This window comes from Muntiacus reevesi, chromosome 2 (assembly GCF_963930625.1).
Source record: "Muntiacus reevesi chromosome 2, mMunRee1.1, whole genome shotgun sequence".
Classification (NCBI taxonomy): domain Eukaryota; kingdom Metazoa; phylum Chordata; class Mammalia; order Artiodactyla; family Cervidae; genus Muntiacus; species Muntiacus reevesi.
The window spans coordinates 1,156,550-1,182,443 of record NC_089250.1 but is presented as its reverse complement, the minus strand read 5'-3'; the positions used below and the strand labels follow the sequence as shown (position 1 = coordinate 1,182,443).

The 25,894-nt window shown below is 38.7% G+C and overlaps 1 protein-coding gene across 4 annotated transcripts in view; it reads right to left on the bottom strand.

Moving 5' to 3' along the window:
• The window catches only part of PLCB1 (phospholipase C beta 1), an 830,993-nt gene that overhangs the window by 463,221 nt on the left and 341,878 nt on the right, over positions 1-25,894 (bottom strand). The window lies entirely within an intron of this gene.

Here is a 25,894-nt window from a genome sequence, read left to right as displayed (position 1 = left end):
CATTAAGTTGGAAGTGGAGGGAATGAACACTTAATAAGCTAAAATGCTCATCTGCTCATTCAACAAATATGGATTTACCAGGAGAAATTGAACATACAAACAGACAACAGCCAGACCATATATGATAAGACAACTCTGACCACAACCTCAGTGGTAACCAGACCATGAAGCACAAAACCAAAAGCTCTGCAACAACTGGCTACAGACAATCATTTGGTCAATGACTTTCATCTTTCCTACTTACATCCCACCATCCTTCCAACTCAGGACCAGCCAGAGGAAGCCAAGTATGCTTCCTCAAGCACATCAGATGCCCACTTCTAGTCAGCTGAACTCCAGCTTCCCCATGCCCAAATCCTTCCAGAAAACCCTACCTGAAAACTTCTTTGTTTTATTGTAAAGGCTTCCTATTCTTCTGCCTGCCTTTGAGTCTCTGCCAAATACAAGTAAGTGTTGCTGACATCCTTGCAAGGTCTAAATGAATAGTTTTGTTTATTTGCATTTGCATGGTCTTCATTTATTTCCACACATATTTAAAACAATTTTATAAAGTGATCCTGAAAGTGAATGAGGAGAGTGATTTTACGAAGAGGGAAGGCACTCAGAGTGACACGCAGGATGGCATGCTAAGCACAGTACTGATAGCTGAGTGTATCTGGAGGGTAAAGAGGTGTATAGGGATGCGTGTGTGTGTGCTTGAGAGTATAAGCATGAGATGACTGTGAACAAAGAAGCCAGGAAGATCATGAAGGGCTCTAATGACAAACTTGCAAGTCTATACATTGATCCTCTAATTACAGGAACAGTGAAAACATTTAAATAGGAACTACTGGGATTTAACTTGAATTTATAAAATGTTACTCTAGCAACAGGATGGAGGATGGATGGATGGTAGGGAATTCATGGGGCGAGTATGCCTAGGAAATCATCACTGTGGTCCAGATGACAGATGCTAAAGACCTAAACATTGGCAGTAGTGATAGAAATGATACTTACATTTACATTGCTGCTGCTGCTAAGTCTCTTCAGTCGTGTCCAACTCTGTGTGACCCCATAGATGGCAGCCCACCAGGCTCCCCCATCCCTGGGATTCTCCAGGCAAGAACACTGGAGTGGGTTGCCATTTCCTTCTCAAAAGCTTGAATGTGAAAGTGAAGTTGCTCAGTCATGTCCGACTCTTAGTGACCCCATGGACTGCAGCCTACTATGCTCCTCCGTTCATGGGATTTTCCAGGCAAGAGTACTAGAGTGGGTTGCCATTGCCTTCTCCAGATACTTAGGTTACAGACACACAACTGCCATGGTGTAGAGTGAACCAGAGAAAATCGAGAATTACTCCAGGTTTCTAGGCCACGTGCTCATGGAGAATAAAAGCTTAGGAAGTAAACCCCAACAATAACTAAGAACATCTGCTAAGTGGTGGAGGTGGGGCACAAGGTCAAAATGATGGAAGCCTGGAACGCTCACATCACCCCTGAACATGCTACATCCCAGGTAGACTTAGATATTGAATGACAGTGGACAGTGCTTTACACTTGAACTCTCTTTCCCTTTGCTGGTGGAGGTAATATATACACAAATACATGTTCTTGTATAAAAGAATAATCAGTTAAGAAATCTAATGACCTCTACCAAGTCCAAGGAAGATAATTCTGGATAAAATGCAGCATATGTAAAGATAGTAAGATGTTTTTCTTTCCCTTCTATGCATGTTAATTCTTTTCTTTCATATTAGAAGTTATTTAATTTTCCCTGTGTGAAGTACATGCTTTTAAAAGCAGAAAAGCATATTCCTTAACTGCTACTGCAAAGGGGGTGATCAGGCAAAAAGAAAATCAACAATGCAACTTGTGAAGATAAGGCACTGGCACCAAACTAGCAACACTGTCACTTATCAGAAAGAAGCAAAAATTCGCCTCAAATCTTTTGCTCGAAAAGCACAGCAAAGACAGGAAACTACTTAACACTGTGAATAAGCATATTGGCCATTTTTATCTCAAGCCTATATCATTTCACTTGTAAAGAACGTTTTCTGCCCTGGGGGTGCAGGTCATTCCGTAAGATACTGAGTAAAGGCAGATACTAAAAGTTTTTCGTTTTAAGGATTTTTTGGGGGTCCCCATGTTTCAAAGGAGAAGGGCAGTATGGTAAGACATACAGCAAAACCTTTCTTTCTTAAAAACAAATCTTAATAAGCTAAGATTATGAGATAAAATTTTAATACTTTCCTCTTGGCCACTATTAAACCTAATCTTTGGTTCCTTCTGCATCAATCGTGAAAGCAAGATCAGAGTCATTGATTAAACCATAATATGTATTCCTCTAATTTACCATGCAGTTTTGATTTTGATGTAAAAAGCCTCGATTTTGCTGTACACATCATTTTGATTACTGTCCTGGCTTGATTACAATCCTTGAACACAGATGAGAATTAATACTCAGCACAAGGATGAGCGCCTATGAAGGAAGCAGGCAATCTGCATAAGCGTCCATCTGCGTGACGGTGGAGAGTGAGGGCTGCCCGAGGACAAAGACCTCCACAGCCACTTCCCTCACTGCTTGCTTCCCCACCACAGAGCCACAGAGCCACAGAACCAAGAATTAGAGGTCTGAGATAATTTCAACCAGAGTGCAGTCAGAGGTGGACACTGCGGGCTTAGAAATACTTATTCTCTTTGGTTTTTTCTGCCTCTTCATCTTTGTACAGAAACAACTGCTACTCTTCCAGGATTCACTGAACTGTGTTAACAGAGCTTCCCACTGTAGAAGCTGGCTCTGTGCTGGCACATAAACCATTATTTGTTTTATCTCAGACTCTCTTCTGTGATATTCTTGAAATACATCACCTATATGTTAATTCAACTCACATCTTCAGGATGCCAACATATGCTTAGCACTTTTGAGAAACACCATAAATATTTGGAAATTGAACTTCAATATCCAAATGAGAATCTTGATACTTGCCCAAGATAATTAACTAATAGCAGAGCTGGGAAATGAATCTAATTCCACTCCCTAAAATTTCAATGTTTTTCCAATAGGCTATATTGCATCTTTTTAAGTCATTTTAGCATATGCTTTCACAGGGCTAACAAATTCCCAGAAGGGCCCTACTCACCTTTCACCTTGAACTTCCGGCTCTGGCAAAGAAGGTTAAGAGTTGAGTGAAAATCATCTTTAGAAAAGAAAGCTTAAAAAAGAATAATCTCTTTCTACCAGAGAATATTTATTTCCTAGCAGAGGCATAAGAAAAGAGAGTTAAAGTTAAATGGAATGATGTTTTGCAAATTAATAACCATCTGAAGTACAGTTGTTTCATGAATATTACCATTTAAGCAAAGATTCACCATTGAAATGGGTTCAAATTTTCCTAGTAGATCTCATTATACTTGGTAGAAATTTTAAAAATACGACAGAACTCTAAAACTGAGTTGCAAGGAACTTTGCAGAGGATATCAATCCCCCCAAACATCTATGTCACAGGATTTTTTTTTAGAAGAGGGAAAGAAATAAGGAAAGAAGAAAGGAAATAAATTGCTCATAGAAGTATATGCTTTTTTTTTTTTAAAGAAGGCAAGCTCTTGCAGCTTTACAGGATGAATCAGAAATAAGCAAGTCCACTTAAAATTTGTATCTAAATACAAATTGCAATTGTTTCTTGTAACTAACTCTTTTATTTCTTATCAAAAGTTTAGAGTGTATTATTAAAAGGAAAATAATGTTTGATATGAACACAAAAAGATATAGCTGAATAGAGAATCCAGGAAAGAATACCATGTTTCAAAAATGAAGACTGTGTTACCATTGGTGAGAAGCAAGCTTATGGTTTCTGTATTATTGCAAAGTTTAGCATTCATCCAACTGCTGGGATAGGTCTAGAGCACGGCGGTATGAGGACCTTATCTCACCTTGCCCTTTGGTACACATCTCCCATGGGCATTGCGTCCAAATCTGTAAAGTATTTCCTTTGGGTACAAACTCTTTACAACTTAGCAGCGAAGTGATGAAGTCTAGTGTGGGGGTTTCTACTAGTTGGGGTTTATTCTAGTACCACAGTTCCTTCACATAATGTTTGTCAACTGTCTGAGGTAGCATAGATACCAGGAACCAGTTCTTATTTTTACCCACTCCAGTATTCTTGCCGGGAGAATCCCATGGACAGAGGAACCTGACAGCCTACAGTCCATGGGGTCGCAAAAAGTAGGACACGACTGAGCGACTGACACTTTCACTTTCACTGAGTCATTAGTGGAGGATTAGTGGAGGATGGTAGAATTTCTCAAAGAAAATCTTCCAGCTAGATTCATTGTTGGCACAAAATATAGAATCTCTGGTGGCTGTTTTACTAAAAATAGAGTCCTTAAAAAGAAGTCTGCTTTCTAAAGGCTAAGGGGAAAAGGTATGCATAATCCAGTACTCTTCTTGAAGCATAAAGTAAAGTCACCAGAGACCAGAGGAACAGAGACTAAAGAAAGAAAAGATGAAAATAGTGGTACATTTGTAGAATTTTGATGTGACAACTGTGGACAAGTTTTATTACTCCAGAATTGTACTTTTTTCTTGTAAGGAAAAAAAAAAAATCCAAAAATGGTCCCAATGCAATGGAAGTTAACACAGAGCCCAGAAATTTCAAAGAAAATAAATGGTCCCAATGGATGCTTCTACCTGTCCATTAATTTCAGAGATTGACAAGAAATTGAAAGAAAAACATAAGTGATTATTTTGTTCACTACTTTCAATAAAACTTTTTGTAGCTATTTTAATCCATTAGATCTAAATATTAGGTTTGAAGTATGTGGAAAGAGATTTGGCATGCAATTTTTCAAAAGAAATGAGAAGACAATCATTTCACCTACAATCTCTGACTTACCTAAGACCACAAAGGAAATAAACAGCAGACACTTTCAGGAAGGGGCTGGTAGGAAGCCTAAAAAAATGATCTTGAAATATTCCTGCTAAATCATTAGGCTTTTTGAAGATTTCAAAGGGTAAAGATTCTCTTTTATTTTATTGAATAATTGAATTTCAAAGAGCAAAGTTCAATATATTAATTTTTATATAATTAGAGGTTTGATGCCACAGAAATAATCCCCCATTAACTTAGGTTTTGTGAAGCCAACGCCATGGTGCAATGGACGTTGTAGTCTCTTAATGGGGTTATGGCTGTGACAAAAAGAGCAATTACATGTAATTAGGGTATGTCTTAGTTTTTCACAGAATAGGATCTTCACAAGGATGTGAGTGCAGGAAGTTTATTTTGGAGGTGATCTCAGAAGTAGAAAAGAGGGCTTCGGACAATGAGATAGGGAAGGAAAAATTATTGATGAAGGATATAAGAGTGAGTTTGTTACCACTGTGCATTGAGTGGTGGTTCAGTCCTAATGGTAACATTCTCAGAAACTGTGCCTAAGAAGTATTCCCTTAGGGGATAGGCCGCCTGTAAGTTTACCCAAAAATATCTCCTATCATTCCGCTGGTTGAAGGCTGTCCTTCGAGGATATTAACTTCCCTGTATTCTATGTTGCACCTGCCCACTGACTGGTCTCTAACCTCTCACATGCACTAGAAGTGAGGTGTTGGTGATATGCAATGAACTGTCTGTGACATTCGCTCCAATGTCTAGGGGGCCAAGAATGAATGGTGAATCACTACCATCAGTTATAGAGATGACGGATGAAATAGTAGCTGAAATAGTGTTTGTTTAGTGTCGGTTCCATGACACTGCTATGGATTATCTATAATCTGCAATTTCCTCATCAATAAAATGGTGATAATACTAGAATCTACAATGCACATAAAATGTCTGATAGAGGACCTGGCATGTAGGAAGCATTCAAGGGAAATGAATTTCTTTCATTTCCCTAAAGAAATATTTCTAAACATCTTTTTTGATTACCAGAAATGCTCACCAAGCCAAGAAAATGTGTCCAAATACTTTTAGTCTTTTTACTTTAATTTTCCCTGAAGTCTATTCTGTGCTCCTTTTCCCTGTAGTTGGCATTTGAAATAGCCTATTGACGGGTTATGAAATGCCACACTCCCTGGAAGTTGCTACGCTATGGAACCAGAAAAGATTAGGAAAGAAAGGGAGCTCCAAGTCCAGCCCATCCAGAGGCTTGTGCCCTGCCTCTCCACAGATGAAAACTCCTTTCTTAACTAGAAGCCTGTTGACCTCAGTAGTTGAGACTGATTTGTGTGACAGCCATCTCTTTACTTTTTTTCATCACCACTCATACACACAGCTGAAAAGCTAAAAATGTTCCTCCAAAAAGAAATAGTAGAAACGATGCTCATTTTTCAAAAATGAATTACCCATGAGATATTACATTGACATTTTCTCCAGATTTGACCAGAAACGGTAGACATGCTATTTCCACCTGGATGATGAAACAAGTTTATATAAGACAGGCTGTTCACAGTCTTGGGTGTATGTTTGTCTTCAGTGGTGCCCCAGCACAGCAATTACTCTGCCAGCTCAGATCTCTTCTGCTACCTCCTAAACATAACACATCTACAGATTTACTTGAAAGTACATTAGCCACTTTTCCACACAAAAGCTCTGCTTTCACCAAAAATATGTCATGTGCTGAGTATCTTTGAAAAGCTGTAATTATCAATTCCTAACGGTACAAACAGAAATATATGCAAGACTGATGTGTGCCACAGGTTTCCAGAGGCTGCTCCATCAGGGTAAAAATACCTGGTGAGGCCAAAAGGAAAACACAAACACTGTGAGCTGTTTTCCCCACTCAATACATTTTTCATTCTGGTCAAGAAAACAAATCCCTTTTCAAAGAGGTCTGTTCCAAGTCAGTGACTTACTAGCACCAAATACAGTTTCTTGAAGAAGTCTGCAAAGATGGTGACACAGAAGTCATTGTGTGCCACCCAAAGGAAAATAGAGCAGGCAAAATCCCCTTCACAGGAAAATATAACTGGGATTGTCAGGTCTTGTTGGGACAACATGTCTCAGGACAACTGCCAAAGGGCTGATATGAAGAAGGCAACATGAATACAAACAAAGGTTGTAGCCATTTTCCTGATATTCTGTCCAACACACTAGACTTGTAAATCACAGAGTCCCAAGAGGAAATAAAGGTCATCTTGTCACCTTTTCCTTCTGTCATGCCCCTCCCCCATGCCAGCCTTTATTACAGGTTCAGTTCAGTTCAGTCACTCAGTTGTGTCCAACTCTTTGCAATCCCATGTTCTGCAGCATGCCAGGCTTCCTTGTCCATCACCAACTCCAGGAGTTTACCCAAACTCAGGTACATCGAGTCGGTGATGCCATCCAACCATCTGTCATCCCCTTCTCCTCCTGCCTTCAATCTTTCCCAGCATCAGGATCTTTTCCAATGAGTCAGTTCTTCCCATCAGGTGGTCAAAGTATTAGAGTTTCAGCTTCAGCAACAGTCCTTCCAATGAATATTCAGGACTGATTTCCTTTAGGATGGACTAGTTGGATCTCCCTGCAGTCTGAGGGACTCTCAAGAGTCTGCTCCAACACCACAGTTTAGTAGCATCAATTTTTTGGTGCTCACCTTTCTTTATAGTCCAACTCTCACATCCATACATGACCACTGGGAAAGCCATAGCCTTGACTATGTTGACCTTTGTTGGCAAAGTCATGTCTCTGCTTTTTAATATGCTGTCTATGTTGGTCATAGCTTTTCTTCCAAGGAGCAAGTGTCTTTTAATTTCATGGCTGCAGTCACCATCTGCACTGATTTTGGAGCCCCCAAGAATAAAGTCTGTCACTGTTTGCATTGTTTCCCCATCTATTTGCCATGAGGTGACAGGACCAGATGCCATGATCTTAGTTTTCTGAATGTTGAGTTTTAAGTCAACTTTTTCACTCTCGTCTTTCATTTTCATCAAGAGGCTTTTTAGTTCTTATTTGCTTTCTACCATAAGGGTGGTGTCATCTGCATATCTGAGGTTATTGATATTTCTCCCAGAAATCTTGATTCCAGCTGTGCTTCATCCAGCCCAGCATTTCTCATGATGTACACTGCATATAAACAAAATAAGCAGGGTGACAATATACAGCCTTGATGTACTCCTTTCCTGATTTGGAACCAGTCTGTTGTTCCACATCCAGCTCTAACTGTTGCTTTTTGACCTGCCTACAGATTTCTTAGGAGGCAGGTAAGGTGGTCTGGTATTCCCATCTCTTGAAGAATTTTCCACAGTTGTTGTGATCCACACAGCCAAAGACTTTGGCATAGTCAATAGAGCAGAAGTCTATGTTTTTCTGGAACTCTCTTGCTTTTTTGATGATCCAGCGGATGTTGGCAATTTGATCTCTGGTTCCTCTGCCTTTTTAAAATCCAGCTTGAACATCTGGAAGCTCACGGTTCACGTACTGCTGAAGCCAGACTTGGAGAGTTTTGAGCATCACTTTGCTAGCACGTGCTGCTGCTGCCCCTAAGTCACTTCAGTCGTGTCCGATGCTGTGCAGCCCCATAGACGGCAGCTCACCAGGCTCCTCCATCCATGGGATTTTCCAGACAAGAGTACTGGAATGGGGTGCCATTGCCTTCTCCGGCTAGCATGTGAGATGAGTACAATATTGTGGTAGTTTGAACATTCTTAGGCATTGCGTTTCTTTGAGACTGGAATGAACACTGACCTTTTCTAGTCTTGTGGCCACTTCTGAGTTTCCCAAATTTTGCGGTATATTGAGTGCAGCACTTTCACAGCACCATCTTTTAGAATTTGAAATAGCTCTGCGGTAATTCCATCACTTCCACTAGCTTTGTTCCTAGTGATTCTTTCTAAGGCCCACTTGACTTCACATTCCAGGATGTCGGGCTGCAGGTGAGTAATCACACCATCATGGTTATCTGTTTCATGAAGATATTTTTTGTATAGTTCTTCTGTGTATTTGCAAACAGTTGGACATGACTGGGCGACTGAACTGAACTGAGCTCTGTGTATTCTTGCCACCTCTTCTTAATATCTTCTGCTTCTATTAGGTCCATACCATTTCTGTCCTTTATTGTGCTAATCTTTGCATGAAATGTTCCCTAGGTGTCTCTAATTTTCTTAAAGAGGTCTCTAGTTTTTCTGATTCTATTTTTTCCTCTATTTCTTTGCACTACTCACTGAGAAAGGCTTTCTTATCTCTCCTTGCTAATCTTTGGAACTCTGCATTCAAATGACTATATCTTTCCTTTCCTCCTTTGCTTTTCATGTCTTTTCTTTTCTCAGCTATTTGTAAGGCCTCCTCAGACAACCATTTTGCCTTTTTGCATTTTGTTTTCTTGGGGATGGTCTTGATCACTGCCTCCTGTACAATGTCACAAACCTCTGTCCATAGATATTCAGGCACTCTGCTATCAGATCTAATCCCTTGAATTCATTTTCCACTTCCACTGTATAATAATAAAGGATTTGATTTAGGTCATATCTGAATGGTCTAGTGATTTTCCCCACTTTCTTCAATTTAAGTCTGAATTTAGCAACAAGGAGTTCATGATCTGAGCCACAGTCAGCTCCTAGTCTTGTTTTTACTGACAGTATAGAGCTTTTCCATCTTTGGCTGCAAACAATATAATCAATCTGATTTCAGTATTGACCATCTGGTGATATCCATGTGTAGAGTCTTCTCTTGTGTTGTTGAGAGAGAGTGTTTGCTATGACCAGTGCGTTCTCTTGGCAAAACTCTCTTAGCCTTTGTCCTGCTTCATTTTATACTCCAAGGCTAAATTTGCCTATTACTCCAGGTAGCTCTTGACTTCCTACTTTTGCATTTCAGTCCCCAATAATGAAAAGAACAAGTTTTTGGGGTGTTATTTCTAGAAGGTCTTGTAGGTCCACATAGAACTGTTCAACTTCAGCTTCTTCAGCACTACTGTTTGGGGCATAGACTTGGATTACTGAGAAACTGAATGGTTTGCCTTGGAAACAAACAGAGATCATTCTGTTGTTTTTGAGATTGTACCCAAGTACTGCAGTTTGCATTCTTTTGTTGATTAAGATGGCTACTCCATTTCTTCTAAGGGATTCTTGTCCATAGTAGTAGATACAATGGTCATCTGAGTTAAATTCACCCATTCTAGTCCACTTTAGTTAGCTGATTCTTAAAATATTTATGTTCACTCTTGCCATCTCCTGTTTGACCAGTTCCAATTCACCTTGATTCATGGACCTAACATTCCAGGTTCCTGTGCAATACTGCTCTTTACAGCATCAGATGCTACTTCCATCACCCATGACATCCACAACTGGGTACTGTTTTTGTTTTGGCTCCATCTCTTAATTCTTTCTGGAGTTATTTCTCCACTGATCTCAAGGAGCATATTGGGCACCTACCAATCTGTGGTGTTCATCTTTCCATGTCCTATCTTTACTACAGGATTTCCTGCTAAAATCATATTCCAGATAGTAATTATCCAGTTTTACTGATAATGACAAAAAGACTTTCATTAGTCTGTTTCTTGCTAGACATCAGGAAACTAGAAAGGTATTTGTGATGATGAGCAAAATGACATTCCTGAAATTTTCAGTGTCTCCTTCTGACTCTCTGGAACATCTTTCCTATTGAACAATCTTTCACATTTTCATAAAGTCAACTTCACTCTTCAGTATGTCTTTTCAAACAGAAACAAAACTCTCCCCAATATCCTGGACTGTTTCTCATGTAACTTGGTTTGCAGACCTTTCACACCTTAGTGATTATCAGTAGTATTCTAGGTAAAATTTGTAGAGTATTTATAGAGTATGTGGTCAGCACAGCTTTATGTAATTTTAATCATTATGTCTTGGGGTCTTCAGAGAAGAGGAATATGAGGTATAGCCTTCTGTCCCAAATTTCACAGCCAGTAAGTGAGGGAGCTAAGAGTAAAACCTAGGCCACTAAAATCCAGCACTCAAATTCTGTTTGGAGCCATTTGCTATACAGCTTTCTTGCTTGTTTACCTGTTCATGGGAGTAAGCCAAACTAGAAGTATGTCTCCAGCTGTGGTCTGGTTGGTACTGAGTATAACCAGCTTTTGATTTCTTTTAATGATGCCTAGAATGTGATGAACACTTCTAAACAGCCAAATCACAGTTACTCACACTAGATTTATGATCAAAACAATTCACTCAGTATGTTGACATGCATATATGCACATTGTAATTTGTGTCCAATTTTAATGCAACTACAATTCTACATATCCAGGATTCTAGATCATTGAGACCTCTTTGAATATTCATTGAATTAACTGCATCTCCAAAATTGTGTATCATATAACATTTGAAAATGACATCTTCCAATGATGGCTTCATCGGCTTTCTTGGTAAAAATAATTGCTCAGAAGAAAAAGAAGGTTATAATCCTGAAATATAAGCCATCATAAACACCCATTCACTGGGGATGACTACACAAAGAGATACTAATTTACTTGGCTAAATGACCTACTCTTGCAGTTTCTTAATGCTCATCTTGTTCTTGTCTAAGTATTCCCAAACAAGGGACTTAAAAACCCCATATTAGTCAAGATCCCAGCCCCTCATGTGACCCTCCCGATTTTAATCAGAATATATATGAAGTGAAGAGACTTTAACGAAGATATAGAACTTAGTGTTCTAGGCAGGTTAGGACAGCCAATAAGGAAAGCTGGTATAGGCGGGATGAGCCCCTGTGGGGAGCTGGGTCTGAACAGATGGGGTGAAGTGGAAGGAGAGGTATGATGAGAAAAGAGGGACTGTATGTGGTTAGAGCTGCAGCCATAAATATGGGCTGCCTTTGGGGAGATACAGGCGAGGAGATATTCCACCAGTGCGAGAAATGTGGTGCTGAAGGAGAGGGGAGTAGCTGATAAACACCCTGCATTTCCCTCCCCCTGCCCTCCAATAGCCTGATGGGTTTCCTCCTGGTCAAACTCAAACTTTCCCCAAGAGTCATCGTCCTAGGGCAAGTAGCCAAGAAGACAACAGTGGAGACTTGACTTCAGGGGAGGCAAAATGAGTGGGAAGCAGCAAAGAGTGAAAAATCAGCATCTGTCCCTTCTACAGTTTGGCTAACGGTCAAAAACTTTCTTGCCAATTTCTTTATCACATTGGTAAATGTGATTTTTAAATTGATATTGAATGACATACTCTTCCATTACCAGGTAAAAATCAGGGGTCTCATCCCATCGAGATGCAGGAACTGGCCTCTTCCACAACAGCCAACAATCCTAGAGAAAAATATAGGCCAAGGCCAGGACCCACCATCAAGCGCCATTTGCATTAAACTTCACAATGCACTTTTAGAATCAAAATGGCAAATGCAACTTTTTCCTGTTCTCTGGAAAACAGCTTTACTGAGTCTTTTTGGGTTGTACTAATGTTCAAGAAAATCAAAATGCCTCAGTAGCTATTTCATAATTAAATGGTATTATCCCAGCATGCTTGGTTTTTTATATTTGGCGGTTTTACTAGTTTTTCTACAGCATGGCAGAAGTACTTGAATCTCCCGAGTTTCATCAATAAAACCAAGAAGAATTGAATAGATAATATTATATATCTTGATAACTGATGTCAAGAAAGATCTACTGAATTAGTTGCAAAAGAATATAGTTTTGATTTGGGCTTTCACTAAACTTTTAATATAGCTATTCGTTGAACTGGACTTAATTTTTTTTTACATCAGGAATTTATTCTAAAAAACAAAGAGGCAATTTAAGTATTTAAGATACATACAGACTTCTTTAGAAAACTCTCAAAATAAAATTCAGTTATAATCAGTGTGTCTTATCTTATTTTCTTCTATATGAAATCAGAACTAGAACAAAGTATACTTCTTAAAATCAAATCTTTATTTTTTCCCACATTCATTTATCTTGATACAGTGCTTCCTTATATTAATTATATAACAGGTAAACATAAGGTACCTTATTGTTACTGCTCAACTAATCCTCCTGTACTGATAATTAAATTGGTTTAAGAAAAATTTCCAATACAGACAGCTTCATAGTTAACCAAGCCAAGGGGAATGGTCCTGTCTTCAACCAGAATTTGAAGACAATCCCATTCCCTACCTCCCCTTTAGGAATTATTACTCCCACTGGAAAAATGAACATTTTCAGAGCCATCTTCTGTCCTATTTGGCCATTGCTCATGTTTCATATCTGCTTGATTTATTAATAACAAAACATACTTCCAAGTGTTCATGCATAACCATCTATATTTAGAGAAATGTTAAGTTACTCAGCAAACCTCAAGATTAAGGAGTGTTTATTTCGTATTGACATGAGTTGGAATTATTCTGATTAAATTCCTTACTCTGTGATCAGATTATCTTGCAACAAGTACACTGCAAAGTATCAAAAGTGTTGGTTGGAAAATTCACTCAAAGCAATTCTCTCTTGTAGCCAATATCTCTACCCTTTAGAAATTTATGTCATATTCAGGAAGTCTTCAGTTGATGACTTTTATATCAGGCTCTTCTGTAAGTATCCTATTATGGTCTGTAAGCTTGAAATTGATACTTTCCTACAGATTTTGACTATTACCATCTAATTGTGAATTTATTCTTTTTATTAAAGAGAATCACATGGGTAAAAATTTTCATTCAAATTCGGCAGAACTAACCATGCTCAAAGTCAATGAAAAACTGGTGATACTGTCTTAATTGTATAATCAACAGTTAGAAACAATGACTTACCTTTGGTTTAAAATTCAACATTCAGAAAACTAAGATCATAGCATCCGGTCCCATCACTTCATGACAAATAGATGGGGAAACATTTTCTTGGGATCTACAATCACTGCAGATGATGACTGCAGCCATGAAATTAAAAGACGCTTGCTCCTTGAAAGAAAAGCTATGACCAACCTAGACAGCATATTAAAATGCAGAGACATTACTTTGCCAACAAAATTCCTTCTAGCCAAAGCTATAGTTTTTCCAGTAGTCATGTTATGGATGTGAGAGTTGTAGTATAAAGAAAGCTGAGCACTGAAGTATTGATGTTTTTGAACTATGGTGTTGGAGAACACTCTTGAGAGTCTCTTGGACTGCAAGGAGATCCAACCAGTCAATCAGGAAATCAGTCCTGAGTATCCATTGGAAGGACTGATACTGAAGCTGAAACTCCAATACTTTGGCCACCCGTTGCAAAGAACTGACTCACTAGAAAAGACCCTGATGCTGGGAAAACTGAAAGCAGGAGGAGAAGGGGATGACAGAGGATGAGATGGTTGGATGGCATCACTGATTTGATGGACATGAGTTTGAGTAAACTTCAGTAGTTGGTGATTGACAGGGAAGCCTGGCATGCTGCAGTCCATGGGGCTGCAACAGTTGAACATGACTGAGCAATTGAACTGAACTGTATACAATAATAACAATTGCAACATGGTAATCAAGAGATGTAGCTATTTATTTGCAGGGATACAATCAGATTTCTTGTATCAGATGCTTTTTTGAAAAGACTATTGAATGACAGCAAAGACTTTTGAATTTGTCCTGTTTTAAAGCCTCTCTACTGTAAAACAGTGCAACTGTGTTAATTTTGTAGCTGTGTGCTAGCTGTAATACACAGACTTCCCATATATTTGGAAACAAGAGTAAGCCCTGAAGAGAAAAGTAGTCTACTGTTTAAAAGGGTGAGAAGAAACAACTATTGCAGTCAATTCCTGTGGAAAGTCCAGAAAACAAGGACTCTCTGGGGACGCCTTTGCTCGAGTTCTCCTCTTTTCAGTGTACCAGTTATAACTGTTAAGCAGTTTTCTTGCCCAATAAAATGTGAATAAAATAGTTCAAAGTTTTTTGAAGAATAAAAACAACAATAAAAATGATGAATCCTTATTTATCATCATCTATAATAATATTAACTATGGGATTCTCAAATGTTTAAGGCTTTTTTACCAGCAAAATCTTGGTCACCATTAAAATGATTTTCCAGCTTTAGAGATGTGTTTTTCAATCACTGATTGATTGCTGGCTTTCAAGTACAAGGCATTTCTGTCCAAATATAGCTAATTTAAATCATCCCATTTCATGGTGACCTTGATGTGATCAGCTTCTACTTCAAATGCTCTAATGAAAGCTCTGAATATGTGAAATGCTGTTTTTCAGGATCCCATCAGTTCTTTAGCACAACATGCTTTGAAACTAATATGATCCTTTATATGAATCAGTCCTGTACAATTAACAAAATAATATATATGTCCCCACAAATAAACTAGCAAATCTCTAAGATACTGTAAAATAAAATAGGAAGTAAAAGTCATGATAATTTCAAAAGTGAACAAGGGATGATTTAGTCAAAGTAAATTTTTTAAAACTGTAAGAACTTTGGTACATAAGTATAAAAAAAAAGAAAAAAATCTAGCCAGTCAAAAGAAGTGGGGAAAGATTTAAATCAAATTTAAGGCAGAATGTATAAAACATAATAAAAGAGGATAATATCAGAAAAGATTCAAGTTTTATTTACAGATCTCCTATCCACATATCATCTACCTAAATATCTAAATGTCATACATCTAAATATCCAAATGGCTATTCGAGGTTTTTTGTATTTCCATACAAATTGTGAAATTATTTGTTCTAGTTCTGTGTAAAATACTGTTGGTTGCTTGATAGGGGTTGCATTGAATCTATAGATTGCTTTGGGTAGTATACTCATTTTCATAATATTGATTCTTCCAATCCATGGCCAAAGCAATCTTGAGAAAGAAGAATGGAACTGGAGGAATCAACCTGCCTGACTTCAGGCTCTACTACAAAGTCACAGTCATCAAGACAGTATGGTACTGGCACAAAGACAGAAATATAGATCAAAGGAACAAAATAGAAAGCCCAGAGATAAATCCACATACCTAGGGACACCTTATCTTCGACAAGGGAGGCAAGGATATACAATGGAAAAAAGACAACCTCTTTAACAAGTGGTGCTGGGAAAACTGGTCAATCACTTGTAAAAGAATGAAACTAGAACACTTCCTAACACCATACACAAAAATAAACTCAAAATGGATTAAAGACCTAAATGTAAGACCAGAAACTATAAAACTCCTAGAGGAGAACATAGGCAAAACACTCTCTGACATAAATCACAGCAAGATCCTCTATGACCCACCTCCCAGAATATTGGAAATAAAAGCAAAAATAAACAAATGGGACCTAATGAAACTTAAAAGCTTTTGCACAACAAAGGAAGCTATAGGCAAGGTGAAAAGACAGCCCTCAGAATGGGAGAAAATAATAGCAAATGAAGAAACAGACAAAGGATTAATCTCGAAAATATACAAGCAACTCCTACAGCTCAATTCCAGAAAAATAAATGACCCAATCAAAAAATGGGCCAAAGAATTAAACAGACATTTCTCCAAAGAAGACATACAGATGGCTAACAAACACGTGAAAAGATGCTCAACATCACTCATTATCAGAGAAATGCAAATCAAAACCACAGTGAGGTACCATTTCACGCCAGTCAGAATGACTGCTATCCAAATGTCTACAAGCAATAAATGCTGGAGAGGGTGTGGAGAAAAGGGAACCTTCTTACACTGTTGGTGGGAATACAAACTAGTACAGCCACTATGGAGAACCGTGTGGAGATTCCTTCAAAGACTGGAAATAGAATTGCCATATGACCCAGCAATCCCACTCCTGGGCATACAGACTGAGGAAACCAAATCTGAAAGAGACACGTGCACCCTAATGTTCATCGCAGCACTGTTTATAATAGCCAGGACATGGAAGCAACCTAGATGCCCATCAGCAGATGAATGGATAAGGAAGTTATGGTACATATACATAATGGAATATTACTCAGTTTTTAAAAAGAATACATTTGAATCAGTTCTAATGAGATGGGTGAAACTGGAGCCCATTATACAGAATGAAGTAAGCCAGAAAGATAAAGACCAATACAGTATACTAACGCATATATATGGAATTTAAAAAGATGGTAACGATAACCCTATATGCAAGACAGAAAAAGAGATACAGATGTATAGAACAGACTTTTGGACTCTGTGGGAGAAGGCGAGGGTGGGATGATCTGAGAGAACAGCATCGAAACAAGTATATTATCATCAAGTGTGAAACAGATCGCCAGCCCAGGTTGGATGCATGAGACAAGTGCTCAGGGCTGGTGCACTGGGAAGACCCAGAGGGATGGGACGGGGATGGCAGTGGGAGGGGGGATCAGGATGGGGAACACATGTAAATCCATGGCTGATTCATATCAATGTATGACAAAAACCACTACAATATTGTAAAATAATTAGCCTCCAACTAATAAAAATAAATGAATAAATAAATAAATATCCAAATGCCAAGTTGTGACTTTAGAGTAATAAAGACCTGCTTGGGATGTGGTTTGAATAGTATGAGCCATATACATCTTTGAAAAAATTTTTGACAGAAAATCCAGCTTCTTTGTTTAAGTATCTGAGTATTTATGTAGCATAGTTTTTCTTCTGAAATAGTAAGCTTATGTTGATTGTATTTATGTATTTAGGGGAAAATTACATCCTGCTATCTCTCGAAGGCTTTAAAAGAAGAGGTTTCTGTTTTAGGTATTGTTTGGAAAGGGTCAGTAAAAGAATTCCTTGGTCATAAGAAACACACCAGTGTGCCACTGTCCACCTCGAACCTGACATCTCTACCACAGCTACTTCAGCCACTGACTCTGAATCCTGTGAATGGAAAAGACAGAGGGAGCCAGAAATTTGCTCTCTGTTAAACTGTTTGCTCCGTCTTGCCAAAATACTGACTGCATGTCAGCTCTATGCAAAGCACTGGGGATGCTAAGGTAGTTTAAGTGAACCTTACAGGCTCTCAAGAGATGCTCAGAAATTACTGTTGAGAGGGGGATCTGAAGAACATGGTCTTCTGACAGTGTGTTCTGACCCTCTTTTCTCCCTAGTTTTCTTTCTGGAGTGAAGTCAACAACCAGAGAACAAACAGCCAGTGTCTGGAGGGCACATGTAAGGTCAGGAGGGCTGTGCCAAGTTCCTTAGGAAGAGCAGGGGATGTGGTTTCCTTCACCTCAGGGCCAGATGAGACAGCCAGCGGTCACTGAGTAACGGACACTCTCCTTGGGGTTTGGGGTGAGGACTGAGAATTTTGTGACTGCTTAAGAAGCAAGGAGATGAGCTGGGTCCCAAGGATCCTCTGGGAAGGATTCCTGTACAGAAGCCATAGAAAGGCAGACCTCAGAGCATCCAGCCAGAGGCAGAAGGAACTGATTCCGGAAAGACCCTGTGGCCAGGAGACAGTGAGGCTTGCACTGAGATGCCCAAGAACCTCCTTCATGCTGATTTGAGCCATATATATCCATATCTATCTATATATCTCATCAGGTTTTATTTCAATCTATAACCTATCTTTTACCTTTGTCTGCTGCATCTTTGGGCTTCTCAGGTGGGCTCAGTGGTAAACAACCTGACTGTCAATGCAGGAGACGATCTCTGGGTTGGGATGTGGGTTTGATCTCTGGGTCAGGAAGAATCCTTGAAATAGGAAATGGCAATCCACTTCTGTATTTCTTGCCTTTTAAACTCCATGGACAGAGGAGTCTGGCGGGCTGCAGTGCACGGGGTCACAAAGAGTCAGACACAACTGAACACATGACTGAGCATGACTGGCCAAACAAACATTCAATAATGCTAAGCAGACAACCTGTCTGTGTTTTCCGTTCTGATTTCTGAGTTTTATATTAGGTCTAGAAATGTCTTCTCCCCCTCCACAAATATAAACATATTTTCTATATATTCTAGTAATTTTGGATTTCCCTCAATGTTGTAGACATTTATTCCTTCTGGAACTTATTTATTTATATAGTGTAAAGCAGGGTGCCAAAATTAATTGCATTACATATAAACATAATAAAATACATAGATTTTGCCCAAAACCCTTACAGAAGATACAATTTCCCAATTAATTGGAAATGTCACTTATGTTGTTGTTGTTCAGTTGCTCAGTTATGTCCAACTGTTTGCAACCCCATGGACTATAGCACACCAGGCTTCCTGTCCTTCACTGTCTCCCAGAGTTTGCTCAAACTTGTATCCATTGAATCAGTGATGCCATCCAACCATCTCATGCTTAATTACCAAAACTAAACATATATGAAACTATGCATACATATGTTGTGTTTGACTCTGTGACTCCATGGAAGGTAGCCCACCAGGTTCCTCCATCCATGGGATTTTCTAGGCAAGAATACTGGAGTGGGTTGCCATTTCCTTCTCAATGCATACATATATAAAATACTAATATATAAAAAATAAAATGTAATATAGACACAAAAAATACATAAATAATTCTGTAAATAAAAAATAAATATATGAAATAGAAGATATTTATAAATATATAAAGTCCTAAAATTATTTATGTAATTTACTTATGTTTGAATGCACCACATTCAAACATTGCATGGTCTGTATAGTCTACAAAAAGATGCGATCTCCGTATCATTTATGGGTAATTTCTTTTCCTCCAGCTGTCCATCCTCTAGGGTTGCAACAATGTATACATGACCTACTAAGTTCTCAAAGATTTTCCCTAATACCTAATAACTATAAAATTGGCAATTTTACCTAGTATTTATTGATAATCATCTTGAGAGCACCCAATGGCCCAGTAAAAGTGATATTTAACATCAAGTTGGATATTTTTCTTTTCCATTTTTGTGCACATTGCCAGTGCTAACATATGCACATTTTTATTAGCCATCTTGGCTCAGAAATGTTCATGATAATACAAAATACTGCTAGAAATAGACACATCAGAGAGAATAAATTGATGTGAATTCAATAGGCTTTCACTCTACTAGATGACTGGCTATTTGATAAATATATATCAAATGCACTAAGGACAATAAGATGTGTGTTCATGTATCTGTATATAGGTTATTAAAAATATTTCTGAAACAATAGTTTTATAACGAATTAGCATTCAGTGCAGCCATTCTAAATGAGTCATGCCTATCCAAATAGTTTCTAATCTCTTCTACTCGACTAATGGAGTTTTCTCTTCCTATACTAGTAGGTGATATTAATATTTTAGTAAATAGGCTCTTTGGAATGTTCTTTCTTCTAACCCTAACTCCCCCAAAACCTTCAGATGATTCTAAATATGTTTTTCAACTTCCACCCCTTGAAAAAGCTTCTGTTTTTTTGAAGTTTTTTCAGTTAAAGAAAATTTTCATTCATTTCCCTTTATTTGCAAACAGAACACCAGTCCACATGGTTTTGATTAACTTTGCATCTGGCTACAAGGAAGGGATTGGATTTCAAGCCAGGCTACGAGATCATCAAAGCCCATGGCCAGTGACTAGGTCAACAGTTGGCCCATGATATAAGATGGTCCAAGGAAAGGTACACCAGGGTTCTTGTTAGAGCAAAAGGAACCAGGGCTCTTTCTTGAATTTGAAGCTAGAAGTATGTAAGTCTAGAATTGGGGAGGACTGCATGGAAGGGAGCTAACAGATATTAAGATCTGAGAGATGATGGGGGAGGGGAGAGAGAAGAAGGAGAGAAGGAACAGAAACATATTAGATGATAACAGATTTTTTTTTTTAATTACAAACCTCTTCCAGTGTAATAACAAAGAAAAAGCATTGCCTTGAAGTGCTTGCTTGCCTGTTTTTCTGAACACAAAGTGAGGTTTCTTGATTTAGTGAAGCAGAAATAGGCATTGATTAAAAAAATTTAATGTTATGTATTCACATAGAGGGAGCGTTCAAAAGAAGTAGAAAAACACATCATTATCTTCCTCATATGGAAATGAAATTTAACCCAACTCATCTAGGGATCATCTAGCATTTTTTCTAATGTATCCTTAGAGATACTTGAAATCTTATTATAGTTCATCTTTTCACCTGGAGTTAGTCAACCACAATAATGGTATTTCAAAATGCACAGCTTCAATCAGAGAAGAAAAAGAAATAAAAAGAATCCAGGTTGGAAAAGAAGAAGAAAAACTCTCATTGTTTACAGATGACATGATCCTCTACATAGAAAACCCTAAAGACATCACCAGAAGATTAGTAGAGCTAATCAATGAATATAGTAAAATTGCAGGATATAAAATTAATACACAGAAATCCCTAGCATTCCTATACACTAACAATGGGAAAACAGAAATTAAGGAAACAATCCCATTCACCATTGCAATGAAAAGAATAAAATACTTCAGAAAATTTTAGCTAAAGAAATAAAAGACCTATAGATAGAAAACTATAAAACACTGATGAAAGAAATAAAAAATGACACAAATAGATGGAGAAATATACTATGTTCATGGGTTGGAAGAATCAATGTAGTGAAAATGAGTATATTACCCCAAAGCAATCTATAGATTCAATGCAATCCCTACCAAGCTACAACAGTATTTTTCACAGAACTAGAACAAATATTTCACAATTTGTACGAAAACACAAAAAACCTCAAATAGCCAAACTGATCTTGAGAAAGAAGAATGGAACTGGAGGAATCAACCTTCCTGACTTCAGGCTATACTAAAAAGCTACAGTAATCAAGAGAGTACGGTACAGCCACAAAGACAGAAATATAGATCAATGGAACAAAATAGAAAGCCCAGAGATAAATCCACATACCTATGGACACCTTATCTTTGACAAAGGAGGCAAAAATAGACAATGGAGAGAAAAAATTATCTTTAACAAATGGTGCTGGGAAAACTGGTCAACTGCTTGTAAAAGAATGAAATGAGAACACTTTCTAACAACATACACAAAAATAAACTCAAAATGGATTAAAGATCTAAATGTAAGACCAGAAACTATAAAACCTTTAGAGGAAAACATAGGTAGAACACTCTCTGACATAAATCACAGTGAGATCCTCTATGATCCACCTCCCAGAGTAATGAAAATTAAAAAATAAATAAATAAACAAAGGGGACTTCAGTTCACCTCAGTTCAGTTGCTCAGAAATGTCCAACTCTTTGCAACCCCAATGAACTGCAGCATGCCAGGCTTCCCTGTCCATCACAAACTCCCAGAGCTTTCTCAAACTCATTTCCATCACATAAGTGATGCCATCCAACCATCTCATCCTCTGTCCTCCCCTTCTCCTGCTTTCAGTCTTTCCCAGCACGAGGGTCTTTTCAATGAGTCAGTTCTTTGCATAAGGTGGCCAAAGTATTGGAGCTTCAGCATTAGTCCAACCAATGAATATTCAGGACTGATTTCCTTTAGGATTGACTGGTTGGATCTCCTTGCAGTCCAAGGGACTCTAGAGAGTCTTCTCTTAACACCACAGTTCAAAAGCATCAATTATTCAGTGCTCAGCTTTCTTTATGAGCAACTCTTACATCTATACATGATTATTGGAAAAACCATAGCTTTGACTAGATGGACCATTCTTGGCAAAGTAATGTCTCTGCTTTCTAACGTGCTGTCTAGGTTGGTCATAGCTTTTCTTCCAAGAAGCAAGCATCTTTTAATTTCATGACAGCAGTCACCATCTGCAGTGACTTTGGAGCCCAAGAAAATAAGACCTGCCACAAATAGATGTTTCCCCATCTATTTGCCACGAAGTGGTGGAACCAGTTTTTTGAATGTTGAACTTTAAGCCAGCTTTTCACTCTCCTCTTTCACTTTCATCAAGAGGCTCTTCAATTGCTCTTCGCTTTCTGCCATAAGGGTGGTGTCATCTGCATATCTGAGGTTATTGATATTTCTCCCTGCAATCTTGATTCCAGCCCTCCATTCCACATGATGTACTCTGCATATAAATTAAATAAGCAGGGTGACAATATATAGCTTTGACCTACTCCTTTCACAATTTGGAGCCAGTCCATTGTTCCATGTCTGGTTCTAATTGTTGCTACTTGACCTGCATACAGGTTTCTCAGAAGGCAGGTAATATGTCCTAGTATTCCCATCTCATTAATAATTTTCCACAGTTTGTTGTCGTCCACACAGTCAAAGGCTTTGACATAGTCAGTGAAGCAGAAGCAGATGCTTTTCTGGGATCTCTTGCTTCTTCCATGATCCAATGGATATTGGCAATTTGATCTCTTGTTCCTGTTTCTAAATCCATCTTGAACATGTGGAAGTTCTCGGTTCACATACTGTTGAAGCCTGACTTGGAGAATTTTGAGCATTACTTTGCTAACATGTGAGATGAGTGCAACTGTGTGGTAGTTTGAGCATCCTTTGGCATTGCCTTTCTTTGGGATTGGAATGAAATCTCACCTTTTCCAGTCCTGTGGCCATGGCTGAGTTTTCCAAATTTGCTGGCATACTGAATGGGATCTATTGAACCTAATTAAACTTAAACGTTTTTGCACAACAAAGGAAACTATAAGCAAGGTGAAAAGGTAGCTTTCAGAATGGGAGAAAATAATAGCAAATGAAACAACTGACAAAGAATTAATCTCCAAAATATACAATTATCTTATACATCTCAATACCAAAAAATAAATGCCTTAATCAAAAAACGTGCCAAAGAACTAAACAGACATTTGTCCAAAGAAGACATACAGATTGCTGACAAACAAACACATAAAAAGATGCTCAACATCATGCATTATCAGCGAAATGCAAATTAAAACCACAATGAGGTACCATCTCACATTGGTCAGAATGGCTGTCATCAAAAAGTCTACAAACAATAAATGCCGCAAAGGGTGTGGAGAAAAGGGAACCCTCTTACACTGTCAGTGGGAATGCAAACTAGTACAGCCATTATGGAGAGCAGTGTGGAGGTTCCTTAAAAACATAGAATAGAACTGCCATATGGGAATAGAACTGACATACGACCCAGCAATTTCACTGCTGTGCATACAGATCGAGGAAACCAGAATCAAAAGAGACACATGTGCCTCAATGTTCATTGCAGCACTGTTTACAATAGCTAGAACATGGAAGCAACCTAGATGTCCATCAGCAGACAAATGCTTAAGGAAGTTGTGGTACATATATACAATATTACTCAGCTATAAAAAATAACACGTTTGAGTCAGTTCTAACGAGGTGGATGAAACTGGAGCCTATTATACAAAGTGAAGTAAATCAGAAAGAGAAACACCAGTACAGTATGTTAAAGCATATATATGGAATTTAGAAAGATGGTAATGACGGCCCTATATGCAAGACAGAAAAAGAGACACAGATGTAAAGGACAGACTTTTGGACTCTGTGGGAGAAGGCGAGGATCAGATGATCTGAGAGAATAGCATTGAAACCTGTATTTTACCATAAGTAAAATAGATGACCAGTGGAAATTTGACACATGAAGCATGGCACTCAAAGCTCGTGCTTGGGGACAACCCAGAGGGATGGGGTGGGGAGGGAGGTGGGAGGGGCGTTCAGGATGGGGGACACATCGTGAATCAGGTGGCTGATTCACGTCCATATATGGCAAAACTCACCACAATATTGTAAGGTAATTAGCATCCAATTAAAATAAATTAAGTAATTAAAAAGAAAAACAACTTCTTTGGAAAAAACTGTTTGAATTTTAGTCTATCTGATAGGGGGAAATGGGATATTAACTTCTTACTGAATCCAAAAGCTTACTTGTGAGAAATGGAACCATAGGAATAAAACCAGTGACATAATGGTGATATTGGCTAACCACAGTGGATTACAACTGATGTGTCACTAAAGCACAAGTATTAGCTTTCCACTGCTGTGTAAGAAATTACCACAAATCTTGCAGCTTACAACACCACACATTTTCTCCGTTTCCATGTCTGAGCATGAGCAAAAACTTTGCTGACTCCTCTGTCAGAGGCTCACAAGGCTGCAACTAAGGTATCAGCCAGGCTGTATTATCAAGAAGAGACTTGACTAGGGGGTAATTCTGTTCCATGATCATTCAGGTTGTTGGTCAGGTTCAATTTCATGACCTGTGTGCTTGAAGGCCCTGGACTTTTTCTGGCTTCCATCGATCCTAGAGGCTGCCCATGGTTCCTAGAATCTGCCCTGTCCTCGCCATGTGGACCCCCTCCAACATGGCCACAATCTTCATCAAGTCTCTAAGGACAGTCTATGAACTTAGGGATGGCCCAGTCTCTTTCTTAAGGGCTTCCACTTAAGTCAAGCCCACCCAGTGTGAGCTCCATTTTAAATCACTTTAAGTCTGCTGATTTGGGACTTGAATTATGTCTTCAGAATCCCTTCACCTTTGTCATATTCTACAACCAAGTCCTAAATTCTGCCCACCCTCTGGGGGGCAGGGAGGAATTATGGAAGATTTGGAAACAGAGGGTGGGGGACCAGGGGGCCATCTAGAATTCCACCTACCATATCTATGTTCTACAATTTTGTATAAGAATACAAATGGCCTTACTGTTTAGAGGATAACTATGCAAGAACTAAGCAGAGTAGCAAAGGGTGACCAATTCAAATCAGCAGGTAGCTTGTAAGTTTCATGCCAAATTCCATCCCCGATGGGTTAACTGTGTAGCTTAATTCAAAAGGTATCCTACCGCAGACACGTCACATGTCACAGGATCAAGAGTTGTGACTACCTGACGAGGTCCCAGTGCAATATGTACAGAGTTTCACTAGAATGTGTGTATCTAGTGTCCATGTGCCTAAGAGGCTAGGTAGGTAGAGTGGGAAGAGTGCACATCTGGAGTCCTGGCGTTGTCAGCATGACCATTCTTTCCACTAAACAGTCCTGCCTCAGGAAGTCTCAGCTGCATTGCCCATAAAGGGGAGGCAACAGTCCCTCCACCCCTGTGCCATTAGGGTAAGACAGTGTGAAAGACGGCAGTACTGGTTAAGGCTACGGACTCTGGAGCCAGGCAGTGATCTCTGGCTCTTATGAGCTGTATGACCATGTGCAAACTATACAACCTCTCAAGACCTTGATGCGCACTTCTGTTTTAAAACATTAATAATGGCTTCTGATTCATAGTATTGCTGAAATGCCAAGTACAGAGCATAGTGTATAGATATGAATTGCCCAATAAACGTTAGAT